Here is a 20,144-nt window from a genome sequence, read left to right as displayed (position 1 = left end):
AAGTTGATTTTCGTATATTCCCTCTCTGACTTTGATGTACTTTCGAATTCTCTTGACAAAGCCACCTGTAGCTCTTCTGCAGTCACCTTGGTCTACTTCTATGGATGCAGCAATTTTCACAATCTGAAACAACAATTAGTCTCTTGTGAATAATTTTTCTTTGTGGACTTCACCTTCGAAACACCCTCACAGGCTTAATTCAAAATGTGTAACGTCCGTGGACTTAGGCGCTCAAGAAAAGTGACCATTTCTGCCTATCTAAGGACATGTTAGGTTTAGAAAATACGTCATCTGACAACCAGAAGAGGTAGGGGCTTCGACATGCAGGAAAAGGAACCGCAACCAATAATTTCTGGAGTCTGGTTGTTAAGGAGGAGTGGGTAGTGGCAGTAATGGTTCAGGGTAGTTTCTGGAGCGGACACTGACCCAATCTGAATGTCACTGCTCACATTTCTCAGGCAATTGTGATTGGTATATTCAAGGTCACTGTGCAGCCTGCCGCCAATCAGCTGTCAAAATGATACCACCCCCTTCTGCCAACCCCCTCCCCCCTGTAGGGCAATGACATCACATAAAAATGACGAGAAAATAGTCTGCTATCCATTGTGATTAGATTAGATTAGATTAGTTTTTCGTTCCATAGATCCGTGCTGAGGAGATCCTCGTGGATGTGGAACATGTCCACTTTTGTTTCAAGCTGAAATAACTATACTATTAATATGAGAATATACAATACATAATTTTTTAAAGCTGAAATAACAATACTAATAGTATGAGTATATACAATGCATCATTTGTTTCTATTAAAAAAATCGTCAATGGAATAGAAGGAGTTGGCCACTAGTAAGTCTTTCAGGCTCCTTTTAAACTGATCTTTATATGTACTTAAATTTTTGATGTCTGCTGGAAAATTATTGAAGATGAGTGTTCCTGAGTAGTGGACCCCTTTTTGAAGTAAAGTAAGCGATTTTAAGTCCTTGTGCAGGTCATTTTTGTTCCTGATATTGTGTGTATGAACTGAGCTGTTTGTTGGAAAAAGAGATATATTATTTAGGACAAATTTCATTAAGGAGTAAATATACTGAGAGGCAGGAGTTAGTATACCCAGTTCTTTGAAGAGGTTTCTACAGGACATCTGTGAATTTACTCCACAAATAACACGTATTATACGCCTTTGGACTCTGAAAACTACTGTTTGACTTAAAGAGTTGCCCCAAAATACTATACCATATGACATTATGGAATGAAAGTAGGCAAAGTATGTAAGCGTTTTCATTTTTATGTCGCCTATGTCTGCTAACACTTGAATTGCAATTACAGATCTATTAAGGCGTTTCTGCAGTTCTGTGGTGTGCTCCTCCCAACTGAATTTATTATCAAGTTGTGATCCCAGGAATTTAAGACTGTCAACCTCTTCTATCTGCTCTTCTTCATACTTTAGGCATATGCTGGGTGGAAACTTCTTATAGGTTCTGAATTGCATATAGTGAGTCTTTTTCAAGTTTAATGTCAGTGAGTTGGCTTTAAACCATTTATTAATATCTATGAAAATATCATTAGCAGATCTTTCTAGAGCTACACTCGACAAACTATTTATTGCAATACTTGAGTCATGTGCAAACAAACGGAACTCTGCTTCTGGCAGAGTAACTGATGAGAGAGCATTAATGTACACAAGAAAAAGTAATGGCCCTAAGATGGATCCTTGTGGGATACCACAAGTAATTTCTTCCTATTCTGATGATAACTGATGCCTTAATTCACTAGTGCCTTGCACTGACACCCATTGTTTCCTGTTAGTGAGGTATGACTTCATCCATTTAGCAGCACTGCCCATGACACCATAGAATTCTAATTTATTTAAAAGGATGTTGTGGTTCACACAATCAAATGCCTTTTACAAATCACAAAAAATACCTGCAGCTTGTAATTTGTTATTTAATGGATTAAGTACCTTTTCACTGTGGGTGTAAATAGCCTTCTCGATATCAGAACCCTTCAGAAATCCAAACTGTGTTCTTGATAATATGTTATTTGTGGTCAGATGGTTAAGAAGCTGCCTGTTCATTACTTTTTCTAATATTGTAGAGAATGCTGGCAAAAGTGAAATCGATCCATAGTTTAATGGTATTTCTTCATCCCCTTTCTTGAATAGAGGCTTAACATCTGCATATTTTAGCCAGTCAGGAAATGTCCCAGTTATAATTGACTGGCTACACAAGTAATTTAGAATTGTATTAAACTCACAAGAACATGCCTTAATTAACTTTGTTGATATTTCATCGTAACCACTAGAATGCTTTGTTTTCAAAGACTTTAGTATGGAAATTATTTCTTTTGGTGAAGTGAGTGACAATTTATGTACCTGAAGTGACAGTTCTGACCCCAATATCAACGTCATCCACCCTCTCTCTTCCTCCTCGCTCTCAATGTCAATAGGATCCCTTAAAAGTGGCTGGAAAGCAAGTTCCCACTTCTAATTTTCTCTCTAATTCAATAGCGTGAGCGTCATTACTCAAGATATGTACACTGCAGGAGAAGGGCATCATAGAGAGATCAGCTACAAAGTTATTGTACTTAAAATGGTAGTAAATATTATCTTAATTTATGATATAAATATTATGTAAGAGACTTTCATATCGCAGTCTGTGAGTAAAAAGCTGTGGGAAATCTGAAGGGGTGTGTTGTCCTCTTGGCTGAAGTACTAAAATTTAATGGTTTCATGGCACTTTCCATAAGGACTCCAACTTATGACCACCTCTCATTGCTATTTGGTAATTTGTTACACTTTTTAACAAGTTTTCTCCCACTTTTCTAGAGTATTAACCAAACACACACATAAATACAAGACTTTTAGTGTTTAATATTTACCACAGTGCATTATTTAAATAAAGAAACGGTTGTTACATCAGAAGTCTTTGCGGAGAATGTTTCAGCATTATTAACTGGTGGCACAATGGTTTGGTAAAAATAACGGCATTTTCTGAAAGTACTCGAATGTGTAGTGACCATCCACCACTGTTTATTATTTTGGGGTCATCTGCTGCATTATTTAACTAATTTAATCCCACTCCTCAACATCATCATTCTATATATGGGACTTTAAATATTAAACAATATGCACAGTGCAATATATTAACAAATACACTGATATTGCACGTCAAACTCTGAGCCAGTGCATTTCTCCATATCTAAAGCTCTGAAAATCTGACCCTGAATGTATCTACACATACATCTACATGTAAATGACTACCCTGCAATCCACAATTAAGTGCCTGGCAGAGGGTTGATTGAGCTACAATCAGGCTATTTCTTTATATTTTTATTTTACATGTCTAGTTTCGTAGTACGAAATTGAGGAGCAACCTCCAAGGTCATAAAACATCTTAGTGTATGAAATTACACCATAAAAGTAATAACAGATAAAATAAAAATCTTTATGAATCCCTAAAAACGAGAGGCCATAAGTTTATGTAAATGCAGTCAACAATACAACACAAGAATCAGCTAAAGTTTTCAAGGAATCTCTCAACAGAATAAAAGGAGTCATCCATGAGGAAACTCTTCAGTTTGGATTTGAAAACGCTTGCTAAGATATCTGAATTCTTAAGGTAGCTTACAGCAAATGCATGCAGCAATATACTGCACGCCTTTCTGCACAAGAGTGAAGGAAGAGCGATCCAAATGTAGACTGAATTTCTGCCATGTATTAACTGTGTGGAAGCTGATAATTCTTGGGAATAAACTGATATTATTAATAAGAAACGACATATATATAAAATACTAAACTATATAAAATACTAAACTATATATAAAATACTAAACGTCATTAGCTACTTAAATAAGGTAGACTCTTCTAGTGTCTAAGTATCATGTATTTCATGTACCTCTCTAATAGTAAAAATTCTAGTATTATGTCTTTGAACAACATCCTTAACGTGGCCTTTCCACGACAGCTTACTATCTAACTGAACACCTAGCAATTTGAACTGATCATTTCGCTAATCATATGCCCATTCTGTGAAATTAGAACGTCAGGTATTGTTTAATTGTGTGTTGAAAACAGTAAAATCTGAGTCTTAGTGTGATTAAACGTTAGTTTTTTTCTACAAGCCATGGACCAATGTCTTGAGCTGCAATATTTGCAACAGTGTCAACGTTGCACACAACATCCTTTACTACCAAGTTAGAGTCATCAGCAAAAAGAAATATTTTTAAATTACCTGTAATACTAGATACATATCATTTATATAAATAAGGAACATGAGTGGCCTCAACAGTGGTCCCTGGGGCGCCCTCCATTTAACACTCAGACTCCACATCAAAGTCATTCTCAGCACACCATAGTTAAATAAAAAAGGATGCCTAGCGTACGAAATCTGTTGATTAATCCAGCCAGAGCTTCACAGAGAAAAGAGAATATAGCTTTTTCAGTTGTTAAACCACTTCTGAAAGTGAACTGTACACTTGACAGTAAATTATGTGAAATAAAATGATCAATTATCCTTACATACACTTGCTTTTCAATAACTTTAGCAAAGACTTAGGTGTAAAAACGTCTACGTTATCTCCTTTTCCCTTTTTATAAAGCGAATTCATTACTGAGTACTTCAATCGATCAGGAAACTGACCAATATCACAGGAAAAATTTGAAATATTTTGATAGGTTCTCCATCATATTCATAAGCGTCCTTATTCTTCAGTGATTTAATTAGTGATTCAGTCTCCCCTTTGTCAGTATTACAGAGAAGTATTTCAGACATCAGTCTCGGAAAGGCATTTTCCAAGAAAGTTTTATGACTCCCTGTAGAAACTAAGCTTTTATTTAATACACCAGCAGTGGTCAGAAAGTGGTTGTTAAGTACTGTGCAGATATATGAGTTATCAATAACTGAAACATTTTTATTACGTTCTGACTTTATGTCGAGCTACTGACCACACACTTCCTTCACGACTGACAATATGGTTGCTCTACAATTCCATTCTAGAAAAGTCCAAGGTAAAAAGGAACACTTAAATCTTTCTATGATTTCGCTTGTTTTATTACGAGGCATGTGCCAGAAAGTTTAGTGTTCAGAGTAGGACGATGGTGGTAGAAGTTTCATAATAAGTTCTTGCTGCAACGAAAAAGTCTTGGTTTTAATTACTTCGATCCCAATTCCCGTAACATATCCATGGCACTCACTCGCCTATTTCATGATAGTGCAAAACAAGCTGTCCCATGAGCTTTTTGGATGTCTGCCATCATTTTCGTCTGATGTCCACAGCTCGTGGTCTAGTGGCTTGCGTTGCTGCCTCTAGATCATGGGGTCCCAGGTTCGATTCCCCGACAGGTTGGGGATTTTCTCTGCCCGGGGACTGTGTTTGTGTTGTCCTTACCATTTCATTATCATCATTATCTTCATCATCATCATTCATGGCAGGGGCTACAATAGATTATGTAAAAATTGGACAGTGTCAAAATTGCGACTTTGTTCGGTCGCTAATGACCGCGCATTTGACCACCCCCACAAACCAAACATCATGTCTTCAATCTCCCATCTGATGCGAAACCTACAAAATGTAGCAATGCTCCAGAAGAGAACAAACAAGTATAGTACAGCCTATATCTTTGGTAGAACTGTTGCATCTTCTAAGTGTGTATCTTGCTCCAGACTCCAAGACCAAATGTGCGTGAATTTCCCAATCCATACGTTCAAATCCAAAATGTCTGCAACTGTCCTGTTCTGCACACTGTACCTGAATCTGTGAGAATCTCCTAAGATACACTTGTCCACGCCTGGTGACAGTTTTTTGCATGCCTAAAATTTCTGGCCAATCATCTGATTTGCCACCAACTTTGGCCAATCGTATAGTTTTGTAATTGCGTCTACGAATGAGAGACTGTGCATTTCCCACTAGCACGATTTCACATTTATCTATTGTGAGAAACAAAGGGGACTAAATGTCTACCTCTGGGGCATTGATTTGGTAGGCCACAAGCCATGCAATAATGTCGCACCTTTCAGTCCCCTCTAGTGTTCGCCGGCCCCTGATGGCCTAGTATCCACGTCTATATATTTGTATATGGTATGTATGAAATTCTTATCAAAATAGAAAAGCACACCATGTCATCTGCAACCATGTGAGCGACTGTTAGTAAGCAAATACTCAAAGTGAACTTCGTATGTCAGCGTATATACTTGGGGTTGTGGTAGTTTTGTGGAAACCGGTTATTTTGGTGTGTATTTAGCTGTTGCTTAGCTATTCGTGTACTCACGTTCGTTGGAAGGTGTGTGGCTGCTTTTTACACAGAAAAACAAAACTTTTGCATTTTGTTTCTGATTCAGAGTGTTACGCCATCAGAAACAAAGTGCAGAAGTTTTGCTTTTCTGTGTAAAATGCAGCCACACGCCATCCAACGAACGTGAGTACACGAATAGCTAAGCAACAGTTAATACACACAGAAATAACTGGTTTCCACAAAACTACCACAACCCCAAGTATATACTGCTGACATACGAAGTTCACCTTGAGTATTTGTTTACTAACAGCCGCTCACATGGTTGCAGACGACATGATGTTCGCTAAGTAAAAAGATTCAGTCGTTGCCACCAAAATTTTGAAGTCAGTCTTCTGATTTTTGTTTCTAGTGGAGAGAGGTCTTGCCCTTTCTGTCCTTCCTCTCTCAGTTACCTGTGGTTTGTCGGTTGTACCTAACGGGTTATGAATGGCGTAGAATTTGTTGTTGATCTCGGAAAGGTACAGTCATCCTGGGAGTTGCTACTTAACCGAAGGCGGGCCACCGGACAAGCGACTGAAAAGTGTTATTTCTTAAATGTTCATACGAAACTAAGTTACACATGCAGAATGAGATTTTCACTCTGCAGCGGAGTGTGCGCTGATATGAAACTCTCAGCTACAGAGTCAAAATCTCATTCTGGAAACATCCCCCAGGCTGTGGCTAAGCCATGTCTCAGCAATATCCTTTCTTTCAGGAGTGCTAGTTCGGCAAGGTTCGCAGGAGAGCGCCTCTAAAGTTTGGAATATAGGAGATGAGACACTGGCAGAAGTAAAGCTGTGAGGACGGGGCGTAGGTCGTGCATGGTTACATCAGCTGGAAGAGCACTTGCCCGCGAAAGGCAAAGGTCCCGAATTCGAGTGTCGGTCCGGCACATAGTTTTAGTCTGGCAGGAAGTTTCATAAGTTACACATGTCATCCCACGTTAAAATCATCACGCAACAACAGTGGCGCATTGTCCGAGGGGAGTACATGTTCCGCGTTCCTACAGATACAGTTCGTCTGCTCTGGTGGCAATAAGATGAGTATCACAGTGCTCGAGTGACACGGCGCCGCAACTGGAAACGTACTCCAAAGACGCAGTACGAGGTAGAGAACTGTTCTTGTGGGTAAAACGCCTAAATTGCAAACACATCCACCCAATATTCTGGCGATATAAGAACCAAACGCAACGTCGTGTCCTGCCGTAGTGAAATGGTGCTAACAATTTGAGCAAGGCCTCAAAGACATAGTGATGCTGACCGGAAAGAGAGCCCATCGATATCCACTACAACTGTGTCGAGAGAATCCTTTCGGCATGCTGAAAGAATATCCTTGGGGAAAGGAGTTTTCCAACGATCACATCGTCCTCACAGCAGTTTTCGTCGGACAGCTGAAAGGTTCTTTGATTATTTGGAAGAATGATGACTCTCTGGAGCATTCAGTTTATAGAAAGCTCATACCTACCGATTTCTATTTACAGCCGTCGAGTTGTCGTCATCCGACGCAAGCTAACAGTGTGCTTAAGACGCCCGTACACAGAGCTCACAAAGTCTCAGATGCATACAGTTTGTCTTAAAGAGGTCGCCCGCCAGGTAAAGCGGTATACTACATGGCATATTAAAAGGGCACTATAAGTTAAAAACTAGAAACAGGAAGAGCATAAAGAGGACAGCACGTAGGCCAAACATCTAGCTTTTCTTCCCTTCGTTGGCAATGCTTAGATTAAAATAGCAAGAATCCTCAGTAAGTTTTAGGTAAAAAACTTATAATTTATTCGCCTAGATGGTCAATGGATCCAGCTTCTTCAGTGTGGATGTACAAATACGGCCTACCACCTGTGGCAATCTCAGAGTAGTGAGCGTGGAAGAAATGGACAGGGGCGGCGGATGGTGGCGATCAGTGGGAATTATGGTCGGCCTTGAGGCGTGCCTAGATAGTCCGCGAAGACGCGATAACAATCTGTCCCTAAGACACCTGCCTAGTAAGCAAGACGTCACGGCTTCGAATCCTGATCCGGCAAACATTTTAAACCCTTCTTTTCTCTCTCTCCGAGCCCCCCCCCCCCCCCCATACAACTTTAATTTACTTATGAAGGATAATTTGTTACTGCGGGAGACTCTAATTTAGAGAATACGTTGCTGGTCAGGAGTGGCTTATATGAAACAGACCACGCGCACCGTGGAACAACGGTTGATAAATCAATAATTCTGGTCACAACAACATCATTTTGGGCTTCCACTATTAAAGAACCAGTGGAAATGCGCTTTGTGAAAATTATGATGAGCCGTGATAAGGGCTACCAGCTGGACAATAGGTTGAACCATCTACGCAGTGTGCTCAAATCGAAGACGGCAGGATGCGCCGACGATCTCGGCGAGTTATGAGGCAGAGGACTGCTGAGTTGCGCGGTTCCACTAGCGAGGGCGCTGCCGCCTGGTAGCGTCGTCCGTCTGTCAGTTTGATTTTACGCATACGCGGAATACCAATAGCGCCCCATATACGGAGTGAATCAGGAGAAAGGTACGTACTTTGAAGGCTGATACTATTTGTGACCCCGAACAAAAGACATCAAATGAGCATATGCCCTTTTCTTAACCGTATCCAAAGTACAGCAGTTTGAAAATCATGATCATGAGCCTGCAGGAGTGTCTGAGCGGTTCTAGGCGCTACAGTCTGGAACCGCGCGACCGCTACGGTCGCAGGTTCGAATCCTGCTTCGGGCATGCATTTGTGTGATGTGCTTAGGTTAGTGCGGTTTAAGTAGTTCTAAGTTCTAGGGGACTGATGGTCACAGCAGTTAAGTCCCATAGTGCTTGAGCCATTTGAATCCAACCATGATCATCACTCGCATATCTTTCTTCACCATCACTCAAACATGAATACAACTAAAGCGACATTACGTTATGTAATATTCTCTCTTCTGACCACTTCAGTGTTTCTCAGTGAACTTATGGATATCTGGAGCGGCGTTATTCATCATCAGCTCATCGGTATAGTTGTTTTAGATAAGCCTCTTAATCGAGGCGGTTTCTTTATTTCCTTAAAAATATGTAACTAAAATACTTGGAGGGTATTCCTTTGGTAACATGACGTCCTGTGCACTGCCAGATCGACGGAGCTCCCGCGCACTCCCATGGCCTGTAACACAGTACCTCGCTGAAACATGTGCTGGGCATTGGATCCGTCGCTCCGAAATCATTTCTTGGCCACATGTTCAGAATAACTTATACTACTCCCATTCAAAGGATGTGCTTTTCCTCTTGATTCAGCCTGTATCAGGGAACAGAGAACGTCTTTGTCAGTCTTCAATGGCTCGCCTGAGGATGACTGCCATGTGTCCAGTCGAGATATCCTGAATTGTTGTTGACGACGACCGGCTGTTACAGCGCTGAGTAGCCACGCGGTCTGCGGCGTCTTGCCACGGTCCGGCCGGCTGCCCCCGTCGGAGGTTCGAGTCCTCCCTCGGGCAAGGGTGTGTGTGTGTGTTGTCCTTAGCGTAAGTTAGTTTAAGTTGGGTTAAGTAGTGTGTAGGCTTAGGGACCGATGACCTCAGCAGTCTAGTCCCTTAAGAATTCACACACATCGACCGGCTGTAAGCCACAAATTTCATCAAAAATGGTTCAAATGGTTCTGAGCACTATGCGACTTAACTTCTGAGGTCATCAGTCCCCTAGAACTTAGAACTAATTAAACCTAACTAACCTAAGAAAATCACACACATCTATGCTCGAGGCAGGATTCGAGCCTGCGACCGTAGCGATCGCTCGGCTCCAGACTGTAGCGCCTAGAACATCACGGCCACTCCGGCCGGCCAAATTTCATCGAACAATTAAATTCAAAAATGGTTCAAATGGCTCTGAGCACTATGGGACTTAACATCTGAGGTCATCAGTGCCCTAGAACGTAGAACTACTTAACCCTAACTAACCTAAAGACAGCACACACAATTTCATGCCCGAGGCAGGATTCGAGCCTGCGATCTTGTCGGTCCCACGGTTCCAGACTGAAGGGCCTTGAAGCACTCGGCCACACCAGCCGGCAAACGGTTAACTGATTGGTAGAAATTTACGACCATTGTTTACTGTGACTTGGTGACTATGTTGAGAAACAGTGTCAAACTCTGTGTCACTTTGAAGTTTAGTCCAAAATTCAATAAAAGTTCCGGCCGCTGTGACCGAGCAGTTCTAGGAGGCTCAATCCAGAAGCGCGCTGCTGCTACGGTCGCAGGTTGGAATCCTGCCTTGGGTATGGATGTGTGTGATGTCCTCAGGTTAGTTAGGTTGAAGTAGTTCTAAGTCTAGGGGACTGATGACTTCAGATGTTAAATCCCATAGTGCTTAGAGCCATTTGAACCATCAATAAAAGTTGTTTGGTTAGCCACAATAATGTCTAACTTACTTCCTCGTACTTTTCAGTTTACAGGATCCCTTGCCACTTTCAAGAATCTGAGTTTCCATGTTACTCAATTGTTCGAAACTAGCTGTGAAACTTATATATGAGGGACGTTCAATAAATACTGCAAAACTTTTCTTTTTCGTCAAATTTCGGTTGAAAATAATGCAGAATTTGTTGTGGAGTGTCGTGGAATATTTCCGCTTCAGCCTCTATAGTTTCATGTTGTTCCATAGTGGCTGTAGCCTTCAAAATGCTTTTTCTAATGGAGTTACGTTCCAAGAAGAGATCTGTCATTGAGTTTCTTTTGGCGGAAAACCACGGCACCGCATATATTCACAGGTGACTGCAGAATATCCACGAAGCCCTGGCAATCAACAAAAGCGCGGCGACTCGTTGTGCGATGGGTCAGTCATCATGACATCGCCGCTCTCGAAACCTGTCCGGCCTCCAACGCGTGAATCGGCTATGCACAGTGGACGATGTTATTGGAGGTGATCAATGGACCACAATCAAACACCTCGTTGCACAACGGATCGTTTTTGTTGGTAGTGCTGACACACTGGCCCACCAGTTGCGACTCTCAGTGTTTATCCGGTCGATTTCTCACTCGCTAACGCAAGACCATAAAGAGGATCGAAGGACAATTTTAGCCGAATTGCTTGCGGTTTACGAGGCTAGTCGTGGGAATATTTTGCACACATCTTCACAGGTGATGAAACATGGTTTCATCGCTTAGAACTGGAAAAAAAGACAGAATCCAAGGAGTTTTTCCAATCGAAGGGAAGTTGAAATCCGCACCCTCAGTCGGTGAAGTTGTGGCGATGGTGTCCTGGGACTCTGAAGGCGTTATTCTGATATCAGCTCTCACAGTGCAACGATCAGCTCTTCAAATCAAATGGTTCCAATGGCTCTGAGCACTATGGTACTTAACCTCTGAGGCCACCAATCCCCTAGAACTTAGAACTACTTAAACCTAAAAAACCTAAGGACATCATACACATCCATGCCCGAGGCAGACTGTAGCGCCTAGAACCGCTCGGCCACTCCGGTCGGCAATTAGCTATGAAGTTTATTGTGCTACCCCTATGAAATGGAATAGATGACTTCCACTTATTCATAGCCACAAAAATACGAACTTCTCTTCTCATAACTACGCAATGTCTCACGCTTGAGAGAAACTCAAAAGACCTAATGAGTAACCTCTTTGTCAGTTTTCAGTCTTGCCTCCTTGGGTGTCCGTCTTTCTGGATAGTGCCAGTTGAAGTGAAACCTCATATACAAGCTATAGACTGGTGAAAATTCTGTCAAGGTAGATCGAATGTCCAGGGGTAAGACTTTCGGTCAACTGGATTACAGTCGATTCACCTAAGCCAAATCCTTGGTTAGTATAATAAGGGTATGTGGTCTTCCCCTGATAAAATGTAGTCTCTCACAGGAATTTGCAAGAAAAAACACTTCCAGAACAACAGTATTTGGCTTGTTTGGGCAGTGCTGCTTCAGACTACTTGTATTGGGAAATTGTACCATCATCTCATCTACTGCCACATCTGCCTCGTTTTCATGCTTCAAACACACGTCTCTAATTTTGTGATCAGTGGACGTAATACCCATAGCCTGTTCTTTTTTCTTTATTCTTCTTTGATATCATCATTATCAAATACAACTTTCAAACTGGTCCTAATTATGAAGACTTTGTTCCTAGTCATCTTATCATAGGTATTATAGCAATGCGTACAGATTATAGGATATTTAGGGCAGCTCATAATCAGGCATGTTCCAATAAACATCTGCAGTTCAGTCAAATCTAAGCCTAAAGGACTTCCATTGACTTTAGTGAAAGTTTGACAGGTTTTCTCAATTCCATAGTATTCCACAGTGTGAGCATGAGAGCAGCTGTATTTTAATTTTTATTTCTGCGGCAGTGATTTTATATCAGCTGGTCTGCCTCACGTATTGTTATATCCAAATGATTTATACCTGTTAAGCTACATTCAGGTATGTAGTACTATACTAATAGTAATGTATATTGTGTAACTCATGTAAGACCTCCCTCAAACTTGTCACGTTCTGTCTTCACAGATCCGATGATAGCACCTTTAGTATGTTGAAACCGGTCATCTAGTAAATAATATTTAAGCGATCTTGGCTTTTGAATTCTTGCTCAACAGAGTGATGGCCCCACAACACACTATGTGTTCACTGCAGTAAAGTTATTGTTCAGTTGCTGCTCTACCTCAGATTCCTCCTCTGATCCTTCACTGTCAAATTCATTTTCATTTATATTCTGTAGCAGTGGTGGAGTCACCATTGCGCTGGTGTTACCATTTTCTGAAACAACATCACCGTCAGAAATGTCTTCTTTAGACTCATCACAGCGGCCTAGCAAATTCTCCAGATGTGGTAAAATTTCATCATCTGAAATAAAAGTAATTACCAGTACTATGTTTACGTATTTTAATGTAACGGTCATTATTATTATTATTATTATTATTATTATTATTATTATTATTATTATTATTATTAACAATACTAGTAACATATTATTATTGAATATACTGTTTCATAAATTAAACAAACAGTTTTTGCATATGAAACAGTAATGTAAAATTTTACCTATGGGATCAGGTAAGCTGCGCCCCAAAGTGCAGGATACTGAGCTTCTCGATTGTGGAGGTTATTACCTCAAGTAAAACTGGAAACAAAATTATTCTTTTCTTCTTAAAATAGTCCTCAGACACTTATAAATAAGTCTTGCTTTTTATATGTGCTAAAACTAAAGCGATAACTTGTAATTCACACTTACCTCAAAGGATGTTTCTTTCAGGCGCAAACTGGCTGCTGCCACTTTCTAAAATGATCGTCTAAAGAGACACTGTGAACAGAAGATTAGGTTGCAGTACACGAAATACTGTGAACAGAAGATTAGGTTCAATTACACAAAATGCTTCATATATGTCAGCAGCAACTGTTGAACAAGGAAAGAGAGAAAATATCATGCCGTCATTCGGCGGAGAATTTTTTAAACTTGAATTACAGTATACTGTACCAGGGGTCTATTGCTATTGCACCCAGCTGCCGTCTGTGTGTGGTTATTCCACGTTTACGTCGAGCATACGTGGTGGTCACATTAAAGTGACTGTATCACATACTTCGTTTGAGATTATAATTACTTGAAGTAATCTATTATTCTGATTTCTATCACTGGCTGGCGTTTTCAACCCATAATTAAGGAACACAGACTGTCAAGTCATAAATATACCGTTGTGGCAAGGGTACCGTCATATTTTCTGCCTTGTGTAGTTGGAGCTCGATGTAACTTGCGAAAAGTCGAAAGGATACGCGAGGGTTAATCAGCGTCACGATAAATTGTAGAGCAACAGCGCTAAATCTCTACGCAGGAGAGATTAGTTTCCGCACCACCGCCGCATAGTTGAGAGTCCACGGGTGCGGTATTAACGCCGGAGTTTTGCCTCCCATTTCCACAATCTGGCCTCGCCGACGTTCCGGACAGCGGGCGGATCCGCCCCGCCCTGCCGAGCAGATAACAACATCGAATTTCGGCGTCATATTTCCCGTAATTAAATCATCGCGTGATGGATCCCTAGCCAGCGGGCAAACACGCCGCGGCCCGGGGACCACGGAAATTTTAATATAAAGTTGCTGCGGAAAAGCGCAAAAGCGGAAAAGAGTCGGTTGCGGGCGGCGGCGCGACGGGAGGCGAGTGGAGGACAGAAAAAAAAGAAGATAGTAGGAGGAGGGAGAGGTTTGGGCGGGCACCGCGAGGGACGATATTGCCGCGTGGGCGTGTCCGGTCGGAATTAACCCGTTTGCATGTGCCGGCGCGGCGCGGCGCCCTCCGGAGGGCTGAAATAGTGCCCGAGCCGCCCCTGTAAATTGCCGCTCCAACCCCCGCAGCTGCGCCGTAATGTCCCTGCAGGAGCCCCCCGTACCCCGCCAAGGCGTTCTTGCGCGTTCACTTGCCGCTCGGCTGGCTCGCTGCTCGCGAATTATTTAGAGAGCCGTCAGCGCCGGCACTACCCCGTTCTCCCACTTCGTACGTCTCCGGCCGCCGGCGCAGAAGTCTTGAGATAGGGCAAGAATTTGCACTAATCGTCGCTGAACAGTGACCTGCCTAGCCTGTCCGACCAGGCGAGCAAATTCAAGATAGCATGGAGTCGTGGGAACCGTGAGCCCCATTCCTAACCCTCCACAAACGAACTGCAGTAGAGACGTTTACGTTTTTACGTGCGCAGGGCGTTCAATAAGTAATGAAAAACATTTTTGTTATAAAAGCATGTTGGTTTTGTCCAGGATTCAGATACACCTTACTGGTCGTCACTCTTCAAGTACAATCCCTACCGTTCAACACACTCTGCATTTAGTGTGACGGACTTACGGCACCTTACTGGGAGAGTCTGTATGCTTGCTTGGTACCAACCTAACGGGAGATGTCGCAGCCAGCTCTTGTTGCCCCAGAAACCTCCCGATCCTCCCCGCACTGTTTCCCGAGGCGTGCACCCTTCATTTGCCCAAAAGATGCAAGTCGGATGGTGTGAGATCCCTGTTGCAGGGCAGATGAGGAGTGTGAGGAGAAGGAGATGAACAGAGAAAGTAAAGGGGAGGATACGGACAGAGGGGGTGGAGGGGAGGAGATGGACAGAGACGGACGGGAGACGATGGACAAAGACTGAGGAATGTAGGAGGTGGACAAAGAGAGGGCGAGTAGGATGTGGATATCGAGGGGGTGAAAAAGAAGCTGAACAATAAACGGTACGAGTAGGACACGGAGAGAGAGAAAGGGAGAAGGAGGAGGAGATGGGTATTTCGTGGTCAGAAAATTTCTGTGTAGTTGTGAGCACATTATGTCGGAGCCAAGCTAATTCAAATGAGGAGAAACAGTTGCTGCTGTTTTGGCTGATACTTGTAACCAAGATAGCCGAAGTGTTTGATGTTTCAAGATACATTATATCGGAAATTTGTACTGCAAAAGTGGACGGTGGAGAAACATCACCCGCTACGTCATAACGCGGATGAAATTGTGTGTTGAATGATTGTGAGGGACGGTCATTGGAGAGGACTGTGACGACACCTGCAAAACTCAAGCAGAGCTGAATGCCACACTTGCGACCCTCGTCAGCACGAAGGAACTTCCAAAATAAGAAAAAGGCATGGCAAGTTCGAGTTCCAAAATAACACCTCCGCGAAGCAAAAGCCTGGTACTGGAAAACACGTGGCCGGGGTCATAAAACCTGAACTACGGAGCGATGAAAGAAAGTTATTTGTTCGTTTCAGTCTCGTTTCACATTGTCTCCAACTTCTAGTCGCCTTCGTGTCCCAAGAGTGAAAGATGGCGGGGTTCAGTGATGATTTGGTATTCAATGGGCACCATAGTACTGTGTTGGGTCGCATCTCTGCCGAGCATTATGTGACCATTTTGACTGTCAAGATGCATCCGCAGGCGCAACGGCGATCCTGTTCTAAGTGGACTGTCTGGTCGACGGGACCCCTGTTCACACAGCTCTCATCACCAAGCAGGACCGTTTTATTTTTTTTTTTTTTTTGGTGCATCACGATGAATTGATGAATTGTTGTATCTCCCCTGGCCACCACGGTCACCTTATCTCAAAGTCTTTGCCTTCCACATCGGAGAGAAGGGTGCGTGATCGCTATCCACGTTCATAATCGCTACCCGAAGTCGCCACTATGTCGTTGAAGACCAGAAAGGACCTGCATTTGTCCATTTGGTGATGACTGGTACCTGGTTTCAATTCAGAAGATGAAGCATGGTAATTTGTTGTGTTTGGTATTTCCTTATATTTGTCCATCCCGCGCATATGCGTCCAGTGACGTGAGTGAGAGAGATGACAGGGGGAATGACACGGCACATATTTGGTGACCCGTGGCTCTTGGCTGTTCATATTGAGAGGAATTTTGTGACAGCTTCTTCGGATAGAAACTGACACAGACGCCGTTACTTTCAGACTTGGTGAGATATTGTCAGTCTACGTTTCGCCAAAATCGGCCTTACCAGCAAGGTTAACAAAGACAAATTCTTCTGTCATTCATGTGTGAGGAACGTGCTTGCGACATCAACTGAGTTGACAACGAAGAAGCAGCCAGTGAGACAGATCCTCTAAACTCAGTCCTCTAAGAAAAGCGAACAGTTTTCGGGGTGGTACAAGGGCTCTCTCATAGGCGCACAGCGTTTTAGAGAGCAGACGTGTTGTGCAATCGTCTTCGTGACGAATGAACTTCTTCCTGCGACGCCGGGTCCATGTGCCCTGTCGCCGTAGCAAAAAATTTTGCAGCATGCAGCTAAACTCTTTGTGCATTTTGTGCATAGTAACACACTGGTACTGCCACATACAGACAGCTAAATGAATTTTGTGTGAGGTCCATGATTCATACACTCCATACTAATTAATTAATTATGCATTCACTGATGTTTATTGTTGTTGTTGTGGTCGTCAGTCCAGAGACTGGTTTGATGCAGCTCTCCATGCTACTCTATCCTGTGCAAGCTGCTTCATATCCCAGTACCTTCTGCCACTACGTCCTTCTGATCTGCTAAGTGAATTCATCTCTTGGACTGCATCTACGATTATTACCTTCCACACTGCACTCCAATACTAAATTGATGATGACTAGAAGCCTCAGAGCATGTCCTACCAACCGATCCCTTCTACTAGTCAAGTTGTGCCACAATTTTCTCTTCTCCTCGATTCTATTCAATACCTCCTCATTAATTATGTGATCTACCCATCTAATCTTCAGAAGTCTTTGTAGCACCACATTTCGAAAGCTTCTATTCTCTCGTTGTCCAAAATATTTATCGTCCATCTTTCACTTCCATACAATTTCTTTCAGAAACACCTTCCTTACAATTAAATCTATACTCGATGTTAACAAATTACTCTTCTTTAGAAACGCTTTCCTTGCCATTGCCAGTCTACATTTTATATCCTCTCTACTTCGACCATCATCAGTTATTTTGCTCCACAAGTAGCAAAACTCATTTACTACTTTCAGTGTCTCATTACCTAATCTAATTCCTTCTGAAGCACCCGAATTAATTCTACTATATTCCATTATCCTCGTTTTGATTTTGTTTATTACAATCTTATTTCCTCCTTTAAAGGCACTGTCCATTCCAGTCAGCTACTCTTCCAAGTCCTTTGCTGTCTCTGACCGAATTACAATGTCATCGGCGAACTTCAAAGTTTTTATTTCTCCTCCATGGCTTTTCATTCCTACTCCGAATTTTTCTTTTGTTTGCTTTACTACTTGCTCAATATACAGATTGAATAACATCCGGAATAGGCTACAACCCTGTCTCACTCCCTTCCCAACCCCTGCTTGCCTTTCATGCCCGTCGACTCTTATAACTAGAATCTGGTTTCTGTACAAACTGTAAATAGCCATTCGCTCCTTGTATTTTACCCCTACCATCTTCAGAATTTGAAAGAGAGTATTCAAATCAACACTGTCAAAAGCTTTCTCTAAGTCTATAAGTGATAGAAACGTAGGTTTCCTTTTCCTTAATCTAGCTTCTAGGATAAGTCGTAGTGTCAGTATTGCCTCACGTGTTCCAACATTTCTATGTAATCCAAACTGATCTTCTTCGAGGTCGGCTTCTACCAGTGTTTCCATTCAAAATGGTTCAAATGGCTCTGAGTACTATGGGACTTAACATCTATGGTAATCAGTCCCCTAGAACTTAGAACTACTTAAACCTAACTAACCTAAGGACAGCACACAACACCCAATCATCACGAGTCAGAGAAAATCCCTGACCCCGCCGGGAACTCGGGCGCGGGAAGCGAGAACGCTATCGCACGACCACGAGCTGCGGATAGTTTTTCCATTCGTCTGTAAAGAATTCGCTTTAGTATTCTGCAGCACTGACTTATTAAACTGATTGTTCGGTAATTTTCACATCTGTCAACATCTGTTTTCTTTGGGATTGGAATTATTATATTCGTCTTGAAGTCTGGGAGTATTTCGCCTGTCTCATACATCTTGCTCACCAGAGGGTAGAGTTTTTTCAGAGCTGGCTCCCCAAGGCCTGTCAGTAGTTCTAATGGAATGTTGTCTACTCCCGGGGCCTTGTTTCGACTTAGATCTTTCAGTGCTCTGTCAAACTCTTCACGCAGTATCATATATTCCATTTCATCTTCATCTACATCCTCTTCCATTTCCATAATATTGTCCTCAAGTACATTGCTCTCGTATAGACCCTCTATATACTCCTTCCACCTTTCTGCTTTCCCTGCTTTGCCTATAACTGGTTTTCCGTCTGAGCTCTTGATATTCATACATGTGGTTCTCCTTTCTCCAAAGGTCTCTTTTATTTTCCTGTGAATTTCCCTGTAGGCAGTATCTATATTACCCCTAGTGGGATGTGCCTCTACATCGTTACTGTACAGTCAGGATAAAATACCGGGCCACATTACAGAAAGCGAAGTGTGTAGATTTTACGTTTTTCAAGTTCTTGACGAACGGCATACATACCTGCGGGCAATATTAAAATGTCGTAGCATTTCCGACCCTGTGACCTCAACATGGTGTTTCCGGCCGCAGATACTTAAGTTGTGGTATAGGAAACCGAAACCATGGCGAGGCTCTGGCAATCGATTTGTAAGAAGAACATCCATCACACTTAATCCACGCCGGTGACTGGTTATGCACATACTACGTAAGTATATTTATAAATGCGCCGCTAACTTCGTCGTTAAGGGCCCATAAGCTCCGAACAAATTTCGTGTTAATAAATTTTAAATTTTTTGCCGTTTACTTGTACTTTTTTATTTTTAACGTTTTTCTTTCTACAAAGTTGCTGCAGCAAGTGAACAAATTTCTGGTTTTATGTTACGAATTTTAATTTCTGACTCATTTTTTGTAAGAAAGAATGTCGGCTGAAATACCCACAAGTCTTCGTAATTTATTATAATGTCTTTTAAACTTTTGTCGAGATCTACGTATCTTTTTCTTCCACGTTGAAGAGGTAGGACAATGTGATATATATTTAATTTGAAATGTGACAGTTTCTGCTTCTTCCTTCAACTTAATTATCAAGTTCTGATGTTTGTAATTAATTTGAGGAGTTTAGATTCCTATGGTGACCTTGGACAGTATTTCTGGTTCTGGGCTACTTGTTAAAACCGCTTCACAGAGCAGCAGGAATACTGGGATTTACCGTCCACTGATTGATCACATACTCTGCGAACTTCGTGATCTTCTCTATACGGGCGTTTCCTCCATTATCAGCACCCACGTTTCATCAACACTCTTTGATGGAAGTTAATCCCACTGCAGAACAAATGCGGCAAAACACTCGGACTTCCTCTCAGTCCTTGCATTCCTCCATTAGTCCCAGTTCTTGTATTTTCTTCCACAGTTACTGATGGAAACGAATATTTCAAGTGGAGAGGGATCTTTTGGGGAATACTGATTTCATTGCTATTAATTATAGCTATTTCAAAGTCTA

The sequence above is a fragment of the Schistocerca gregaria genome, chromosome 8, assembly GCF_023897955.1.
Source record: "Schistocerca gregaria isolate iqSchGreg1 chromosome 8, iqSchGreg1.2, whole genome shotgun sequence".
NCBI classification, from domain to species: Eukaryota; Metazoa; Arthropoda; class Insecta; order Orthoptera; family Acrididae; genus Schistocerca; species Schistocerca gregaria.
Note: the sequence above shows the minus strand (reverse complement) of the source record.